This window comes from Otolemur garnettii, unplaced genomic scaffold (assembly GCF_000181295.1).
Source record: "Otolemur garnettii isolate 467f Iridium unplaced genomic scaffold, OtoGar3 scaffold00189, whole genome shotgun sequence".
Classification (NCBI taxonomy): Eukaryota; Metazoa; Chordata; class Mammalia; order Primates; family Galagidae; genus Otolemur; species Otolemur garnettii.
In genome coordinates this window covers 1,212,992-1,222,771 of record NW_003852584.1, presented here as the reverse complement: position 1 = coordinate 1,222,771, position 9,780 = coordinate 1,212,992, and the positions used below count along the sequence as shown (strand labels likewise).

Below are 9,780 nucleotides of genomic sequence, written 5' to 3'. Positions count from 1 at the left end.
GGCTGAGGCAGGAGACTCACTTAAGCCCAGGAGTTGGAGGTTGCTGTGAGCTGTAATGCCACAGCACTCTACCCAGGGGGACAGCTTGAGGCTCTATCTCAAAAAAAAAAAAAAAGAAATGCTGAGCCCTAGGCCCTGCCTTAGACACGCTGTCAGAATCTGCATTTTCACAAGACCCCCAGTGGTCTGTGTGCACCAGGAGCAGCACACAGGAGCAGCACCCTGTCTACCAGCAACACCAGGAGCAGCACCTGTCTACCTCCATCGTCACCGGCCTCACTGGTCATCTTCCGGAAAGGCCTTCTCAGATTCCCATTTGCCAAACGCTCCCTTACTCTGTATTTCTTGCTTTATTTTTGATAGCATGCTTTTATCCAAAACCATAGTACTTATTAAGTGACTGGCCAGACCTCTCCCTTGTGAGTCTCCTCCTTGAGGGTAGAGACTGACGCTGTCTTGTTTCCCCGTTCATTCTGTTATCTAAACAGAACCCGGGATTGGGACAGAGGAGCTTGTGGAAAAGCACTTGTTAAGTGGGTTGTGGACTTTCTGCAACAATCTCATTGAGGTCCTGAGCATTTCCTGTTATGTAGGTGAGAAAACTGAGGTCTAGAGAGCTCACTAACCTTGTGTGAATTTGGCTACGTTTAAATTACTCAGACTGCTAAACTTTCACTTTGTCAAACGAGGGGATGGAGGGTGAGAGAAATTTAGTTGAGTTGGGCCAAGCTATTTGACTACTCTGTAATTCCCCCCTCTCTGCTCCTAGGCTTAAAATTGGGGCAAAAGTTACCCCCATAGGATTAAATGAGCTGCATATGTAAAGATGTATTAATGATTGGTTGCTATAACAAGTTACCCCCAAATTTAACAGATTAAACACCACTTACTATTTTGTGGTTTCTGTGGGTCAGGAGTCTGGACATGGCTTTCTGCGGTGCCTCTTACTCGGGGAGGCATTTGTAAGACTCCACTGGGGCTGGGGCATCTGCTACATGAGAATCTGAGCTTGTTCATTGGCTGCTGGAAGGTCTCATTCTTGGGCTTTCCAGAGGCTGCCTAGTGTCCTCAGCATGGGGCAGCTGGTAATCCCAGAGGCGTAGAGACAGAGAGCATAGCCAGAGGGCATTCAACGTGGGGGTCATGGTCTTTTTATGACTGATCTCAGAAGAGACAGTCTCACTTCTGCTGTTAGAGGTGAATAAGTCCATTTCGCATTCAAGACGTGAATATTCTATGTGTTTGTTGATACCAGGATCACCAGGGCACAGTCTAGAGGTTGCCCAACACAGAAGCATTTAGAATAGCACTGTCCTTGATACCCAGTGAGGACCATGTGAGAGTCCAGGTAGTGCTGCTCCCACCACCGCTGAGGCTTTATGCTGTCTCTTTAGGTTCCTGGTCTTATGGGTGCTGGGCAGCAGGAGGTGCTTCTGGATTGTCTTCTGGGCAGCCACAGTGGTGTATGTGACTCTGGCATCTCTAATTTACTCTGTTTTCATTAACTAAAAAAAATTGTTTTAATTCATATAGCATTTTTTCATTTTTAAAATTGTTATTGTTTGTGATTCATTGAGGGTACAAAGAATTAGGTTACACTGATTGTATTTGTTAGGTAAAGTTCCTCTTATAATTGTGTCCCACCCCCAAAAGTCAGACACCATGACCATCCATCCCCCAATCTTCTGCCCTCTCCCTGCTCCCTCATTCCCCTACCCACCACCATTTATTAGATCATCTGTTGCCTACATATTAGAATTGAGTACATTATATTCTTGCTTCTCCATTCTTCTGATGCTTTACTAAGAATAATGTGTTCCAACTCCATCCAGGATACTATAAAAGATATGAAGTCTCCATCTTTTTAATGGCTGAATAGTATTCCACGGTATAAATATACCACAGTTTGTTAATCCATTCCTGGGTTGGTGGGCTGTTTCCACATTTTGGTGATTGTAAATTGAGCTCTGATAAATAGTCTAGTACAAATGTCCTTATGCTAAAATGATTTTTTTCTTCTGGGTAGATGCCTAGTAATGGGATTTTAGGATCAAATGTGAGGTCTAATTTGAGTTCTTTGAGGATTCTCCATACTTCCTTATAGGAGACTGAGCACCATGCTTATAGGAGTGGTTGCCTGTTCTTGAAGGAGGCTCTGGGAGCGGGATGGTCTTCTGGCCGGCCTAGAGATGTTTTCCAGCCTGGAGACAAGCCCTCAAGTAACTTAGTGCTCTAATGAGTTGAGATAAGTCGCTTGTTAGTTAGCAGGTGTTGCACCTTGAACATTTGTGGTGCATCAGGATGAGAGTCGAGCCCATGGGGAAAGAGCATGTAGTGATCCTTAAAGCACATAGTCTTGGTGCGTGGGGCTGCTCATACCTATGGTATAATGTTTCAATAAACAACTACTGCGGAGGTAGCTCATGGCTCTCCTGCAGCCATGACGGAGGTTATTCGGAGGCTTGGCTCTCCTGCACCTCTGGGGAGCCTACCTCTTGAAGGCTTGTACTTTCAATCCATGTACTGGCTGTGTCCTGCATGTGGTGCTGGTGACCATAGCGCCCCCAACACTTCCTTCCAAAAAGGTTGTATTAGTTTGCAGTCCCACCAGCAGTGTAAAGGTGTTCTCTCCTCTCCACATCCATGCCAGCATCTGCTGCTTTAAGACTTTGGGATGTGGGCCATTCTCACTGGGGTTAGGTGATATATCAGGGTGGTTTTGATTTGCATTTCTCTAATAATTAGGGACGATGAGCATTTTTTCATATATTTGTTAGACATTCGTCTGTCTTCTTTAGGGAAGGTTCTATTTATGTCTCTTGCCCAGAGATGATGGGACTGTTAGGTCTTTTTTTGGTTGATTAATTTGAGTTCTCTATAGATCCTAGTTATGAAGTTCTTGTCCTATTCATAATATGCAAATATATTTTCCTATTCTGAAGGTTGTCTGTTTGCTTTGGTTGTTGTCTTCTTAGCTGTAAAGAAGCTTTGCAGTTTAAGTTCCATTTATTTGTTTTTTGTTATTGTTGTTGTAATTGCTACAGAAGTCTCCTTTATAAAATCTTTCCCCAGGCTGTTATCTTCAAGTGTTTTCCCCACACTTTCTTTGACGAGTTTTACTGTTTCATGCGTTAGATTTAAATCTTTTAGCCATTTTGAATCAATTTTTATAAGTGGTAAGAGGTGCCGGTCCAGTTTTAATCTTTCACGTGTGGTTATCCAGTTCTCCCAGCACCAGCATTTATTGAATAGGGAGAAATTTACTTTTAAAGAATGTATAGCTCTGGGCTGCGCCTGTGGCTCAGTGGATAGGGTGCTGGCCCCATATACTGAGGGTGGAGGGTTCAAACCTGGCCCTGGCCAAATAGCAACAAAAAAATAGCTGGGGGTTGTGGTGGGCACCTGTGGTCCCAGCTACTTGGGAGGCTGAGGCAAGAGAATCACCTGAGCCCAGGAGTGTGAGGTTGCTGTGAGCTGTGTGACGATGCTACGGCACTCTACCCAGGGCAATAAAGTGAGACTCTGTCTCTATATATATAAAAAAAAGTGAATGTATGGTTCTGTGACTTTTAACACATGCATAGATTAATATAGCCCCTTGCAATGGAATGAATGTTTGTGCTTCTCCCCAAATTCCCATGTTGAAATCCCAACATCCAAGGTGATCATATTAGGAGATGGAGCCTTTGGGAGGCTGATTAGGTCATGAAGGTGAAGCCCTCATGAGTGGGCTTAGTGTCCTCATCAAGGGGACCCCCAGAGGGCTCCCTTGCCCCCTTCTGCCTTGGGAAGACCCTGTGAGAACACAGCTGTCTGTGAGGAAGTGGGCCCTCCCCAGACGCTGTGTCTGCCAGCACCTCTGTCTTGGACTTCAGTCTCTAGAGCTCTGAGATACAAGTTTCCTCTGTTTGTAAGCTTCCTACTCTGTGGTATTGTGTTATCACAGCCCAAATGGACAGAACACCCCCTACCACCACATCAGAATCCCTGAGTTTTATTACTTCAAGAGATTCTCTCCTGGCACCACTTTGCAGTCGGACCCTCTGCCCATCCCTGGCGTTTACCTTCCGTGCTCTCCTCATCGCTTCCCCCTTCCGAAGTTCTATACCTGAAATCACGTAGTGTGTAGCCTTTGGGGAATTTAGCGAACTGTTGTGAGGTTTGTCCAAGTTGCTTCAGGGTCAGTGGTGCATTTCCTTATTGTCAATGGGTAGTTTTCCATTGTGTGGATTTCCTGCCATGGCTTGTTGAACCATCCAACTGTCCAGAGACATTTTTGGTGATTATGAATAATGTTGTTAGAAATGTGTGCACAGATTTTTGTGTGAACGATAATTTTTTTAGGAAAAATATCCAGAAGTGAGATTGCTGGATCATATCACAAGTATGTGTTTATGAAAAGCTGCCACACTGTTTTTCAGAGTGGCTGAATTAATTTTGGTTTCCACCAGCAACATATGAGAGTTGCAGCTCTTCCACGTTCTCCTCGGCACTTGGTGTTGGCATTAAAATCTTTTTTTCTGATCATTTTCATAGATTTGTAGTGACATCTCACTGTGCCTTTGGTGTGTATTTGACTGATGCTGACGTATTTTCACATGCTTGCTTACTGTCCGTGTCATGTTCTTTGTTCGTATGTCTGTTCAAATCCTCCCCCCCTTTTGACAGAGTGATTTTATTAATTTTAAGAGTTCTTTATGTATTTTGGATACAAGCACTTTACTGTCTATATGCTCTGCAAATACTTTTTCCTGGTCTGTTCCTGTCTTTCCAGGCTTTTCGCTATCTTTCATAGAGCGGATGCAGTTGGACATTTGTTTTCTGTTATGGATCATGGTTTTGATATTATATCTAGGAACTCTGATGTGATTTTCTACTTCTAAACACTTTATGGTTTTGTTTTACATTTGTTTGTGATCTGATTTAATGCTGTATGAGAGGTGCAGTATCAGTTGAAGTTTATTTTTTGCATGTGCATACCCAGTTGCTTTAAAACTGACCGGTTTTCCCCTGAATGGCCTTTATACCTTTGTCAAGAGTCGTGTGACTGTGTTTGAGTGGGTTTATTCCTTGAGTCTTGGTTCTGTCCTGTGGGTCTGTGTCTCTCGTTTGCCAGTCCTGCAGTACCTTCATTGCTGTGGCTTCAGGGTAAGTTTTAAAATTGGGCAGTGAGAGTCTTCTGACTTTGTGCTTCTTTTTCAAAATGATTTTGGCTATTATAGTTTGTCTTTCCATGTGAATTTTATTATCAGCTAGAATATTTCTACAGAAAATCCTTCTGGGATTTTGGCTGGGCTTGGCATTAAGTCTATAGATGAGTTGGGGAATAATTGATGCCTTAGTTATTTGAGTCTTCTAGGTGATGAGTCTAATCTCTCCTTTGACTTCTTTCCTCAGTATTTTATAGTTTTTAGTCTCAGGTCTTAGACGCATCTTGTTTACATCAGTGCATTTCACCTTTTGGAAGTTTTATCAAGGGTTCCTTTCATGACTCTTTACTTACTCATTGGTCGTGTATAGAAATGCAGTTAGTGTTTCTGTTTGACCTTGTATCACATGATCTTGAAAAACTCATTTATTCTAAGACCTTTTTTTGGTAGATTTTCAGAATTTTCTATGCAGACAATCACATTATTTGTAAACAGGGACAGTTTTAGTTCTTTTTAATCTGATGCTAATTTTTGGTGCATGGTTCGGGGCTTATTTCACTGGCTAGAACCTAGTGTGCTGAATGTGAGTGGCATAGGAAGGCCTCCTTGACGTCTTCTCAGCCCTGGGTGGGTGGGGGATAAAACACTGTCCTCAACCATTAAGTGTGATGTGGGATCTTTTGGTAGTCTAATCTTTTTTTTGAGACAGAGTCTTACTGTGTCGCCCTCCTTAGAGTGCTGTGGCATCACAGCTCATAGCAACCTCAAACTCTTGGGCTTAAGCAGTTTTCTTGCCTCAGCCTCCCAAGTAGCGGGGACTGCAGGCGCCTGCCACAACGCCCGGATATTTTTTATTTATAGTTGGCCCAGGCTGGATTCAAACCTGCCAGCTCAGGTGTATGTGGCTGGCGTCCTAGGCACTGAGCTACAGGTGCCGAGCTAGTAGTCTAATCTTATTCTAGATACATTTTTTGAAGTTTTCTAGTAAAGTATGTTGTTGAGAAAATAAAGCATTTTTCTTGTAATTTCATCATCTATAAATGAACCCTGTTACTATGCAAATATGCACCTGCAGACATGTGAGGGGTCGTAGTAAATGCACTTCGCCCTCTGCTGTGTCACTCATTGGTGTCCATGGTGACAAACGCACTTAGCATGGCTTTGACGGTTCTGTCGTGTCCTGTTGTAGGTGGATGGATGTACCATAATTTATCTACCCACTCTTCTCTTGTCAGGTACTTAATTTGTAGACAGTTTCTTTCTGCTGTATTCACTGTCTCCTCACGTATGTGTCTTTAAGACTTCTGTTCTGAGTGCTTTTCCTAGAAGTAGAGTTACTGGGTCAGAAGACGTGTAGCTCTTGATTCGTATTTTTCAAAGCTCACCTATGACCAGCTGCTTACATATGTGAGATGTCTGAGGGGGTCAGTAGCAGGGGCTTCAGCTGGATAAGCTGAAAGTTTCCTTAACCTCGTTTAGCAAAGTCCTGGGAAGGAGAGGGTGGGTGAGAGAGCTTCCCTACGGTTTCTTGACTTTATTTAGCCCTCATCTCCTGTTTTCCTCCTCATCACCTGGAGTATAGTTGGGAAGTGTATTTCATAACATCTTCTCCTTATACCTTTTATTTTATTTAAAAGGAAGATCCCTTTTAATGTCAGTCACTGTGTACCACATTTATGGTTTTTGTCACACCTGTGTGTAACTGGCATTATCATTTACTTTTTTTTTCTTTAAATTCACTCACTTTTGGAAAACTTTGATTTATTTTAAAGGGATTCTTTATGTTGCTGCAGTAAATGGAAAATCAGTTTTTAAAAAACAGAAGAAATGCCCAAGTATTAAAGATTTGGTGAGGCCCTCCAGTGGCATTGGGGACACAGTGCCTTTGAGAGATTCTGTCTTGGTTCACTCTCTTTGTATTTTTCCCTTTTGTTGGATACTGAGGAAGCTGGATTCAACCACCCTTCACACGTGGGAAGCACTGGATGGGTGCTGAAGAGGCAGCAATAGGGAGTGGGGGTCTCTGCAGGTTGATGTGGGAGAGGTTGAGTTCCCACTGCAACTGCGGGCTGGGAAAGACGCTGTGTCCCCTCTGTCCTGTGGTTGCCTTGTCATCACCATGGTAATCACCAGGGACACACCAAAACTACCGCTTCTTGTTTGGGGCAGGTGTGAGTCTACAACTGAAGGACTTTATCCTTGGGGAGAGCCCAGCCATTCACAGATGGGTCACTGACTGGTCACAGAGGACGAGCAATGTCCCAGCCGTCCTTGGTGAGCCAGCAACGCACTCTGGGGTGGGGGTGGGGAGCAGCTGGTCAGGCCCTCCTGGCACCCCAGTGGCTCCTTTCATCTGCAGGTTCCTTAGCAACTATAGCACAGCCTCCTCCAACTTTCCTAAGTGTTTTTCCAGATGGAATGCTGATTTGATGAAGTCACTCCGTTGGCTGTAAACAGAGCCAGGGATGGAGGAGTGATCTTCAGCTGAGCTGTGTAGACCCCTAGAGCTCAAGAAGAGGGAAGTCCCAGGAGGTGGAGGAGAGACTTGCCCCACGATGTGGCGGACAGGTCTCAGAGGCCTTGTCCTCACAGGCCTTGTCCTCACAGGCCTTGTCCTCACAAGCCGCCTCTGCCACACAACAACAGCACAGAGAAGGCAGGGAGGGGCCTCGGCCCGGGTGAGAGAAGGGGATGCAGGGAGGACCTGTTCCGTAGCAGCCTCATCATCTCTCGTAGCATTTTCTGAAAGTTAAAAATTATAGGAGAGTGGCAGTAGCAATATTTTTTGTTTTTAAATGTTACTTTGTTATAGAAAATTATAGAATATAGCTGAACAACCAAAAAAAAAAAAAGTTAAAAATAAAAGCCCCATGACCTCACCACTCAGCAGTGTGTGTGCTAATGCCACCCTTATGTGTAGTCGGGCGGCTCTCTCTTGCCCTGTGCTGTGCCTCCCCGGCCCCTCCCTGGCCCCTCCCTGGTTTATAGCAAAGAAGATAGACACCTAACCCTGAAGCCGGCCTCCTGGGTCCGTCGAGCCTGCTGCTCCTGGGTTCATTCTTCACAGAGCCTCTGAGGTGAATGTGGAGGGCCCCAGCGGCACCTTAGTGTGTGGTCGCTCCTGCTTTTGATGCTGATGTTCTTTCTGGGGAAGGATAGTGCAGAAAGCAACACATAAGGCAAGGGCTGCCTCTGTGAGCTGAGGTGTGGTCAGATGTACTGAAAACAGGCCGACGCAGACCCAGTGATGGGCCCTGAGTGGTTTACTGAGTGAGTGTGTGGCGTGTCTGTACCAACACTGGTATTTCCATCTGTGTACAGGCTGAGCTAGAGGGTGATTATGGTGAACTGATAAATGAGACAACCTCGTTGCAGAATAATTTATAATTTAACCCCGTCTGATAAAGTAAACTGAGTGTGTTGGGGTGGTGATTATCTGAATATAGAGGAAAGAGTGAAATTTATATACTGGGTTTTTTCTCATTGGTTACTAGAGGGAAGCCGTAAACAAGGGGAAAAAGACTTCAAAGAAACAAACAAAAAATTAATGAAGCATGGAAGATGTTTCATCCATGAAAAATTATATTTAGAGAGTGTGTGCATGCCTGGGGGAAACAGGATAAGGATGGATATAAAATGTTAATGGGGTTTCAGCTCGTTCCTTCTTAAATGTGTTTGAGTATTTTGCAATGAGAATTTTTAATTTTATAATTTTAGAAGCAACTCAGTCTTAAGCTCATTTCATTGCTTGTAAAGACAAAAATTCTACTCTTCTTAAAGCAGCGGTTCTCAGCCCATGAGTCATGACCTACAGGAACTGTATTAAAGGGCCGTGGCATTAGGAAGGTTGAGAACCACAGGCACTCAGGCTGAAGACCCTCAAGGGAGTTGTGGGCACAGGCAGAAGATACGGGAGGGGTGCCTGTATCTGGCATTACAAAATCCAAAAAGAAGCAGAGCAAAGTTCTTGTGGGCCCTGGGAGTAGGGAGACCTGGCTTTGAATCTTGGCCTTTTGTCTTACTGGTGGTCTGTGACCTTGGTCAGAGACCTTACCTATTCAACTCTTCTCCTGTAAACTGAGGAGAGTGCTACAGGGTCTCTACCTTTCTTCACCGGGTGAAGGATGGATGGATGGATACTTGATTCAATGAGGCCTGTGAAGTCTCAATACTCAGCAGGTGGTGGCTTTCTCCTCTGGTCCTTAGGGTCCATCCTCAGCCAGTGTACACAGGGAGTGAATTCAGTAGCCTGAGTTCTTATATTCCATTGTATATTATTTTACAGGGAGGTGTGGACTTGGTCAGCTGCTTTTCTTCTTTATCTTTCTGTTTTCTTGTCTACTTAGTATGCGTTTCTGTAAATGAGGAGAATATTAGCCCGTGGCTGACACTGAATAGACACCTAATAGACTGCTGGTTTCAAACAGCCCAAGCACTGCACCAGTCAGTGTTCTGAAATTTTGTGCCTTAGGCCCAGTTCATGCTTATCTCCGTCGTGAAAGAGCACTTCTTCTAAAACACAAGCGATGTTTTAAAGGTGCAGATAGTGTTCTTTTCCTTACGCAGATTTTTCCCCACCTTGGGTCTAAATTGTCAATTTTTAAATATATTTTTTAACATTCTTGTACCT

General features: G+C 44.2%; 1 protein-coding gene across 1 annotated transcript in view; it reads left to right on the top strand.

Annotated features, from left to right (window-relative positions):
• Positions 1-9,780, top strand: part of LOC111721831 (sorting nexin-29-like) — a 181,855-nt gene that overhangs the window by 116,188 nt on the left and 55,887 nt on the right. The window lies entirely within an intron of this gene.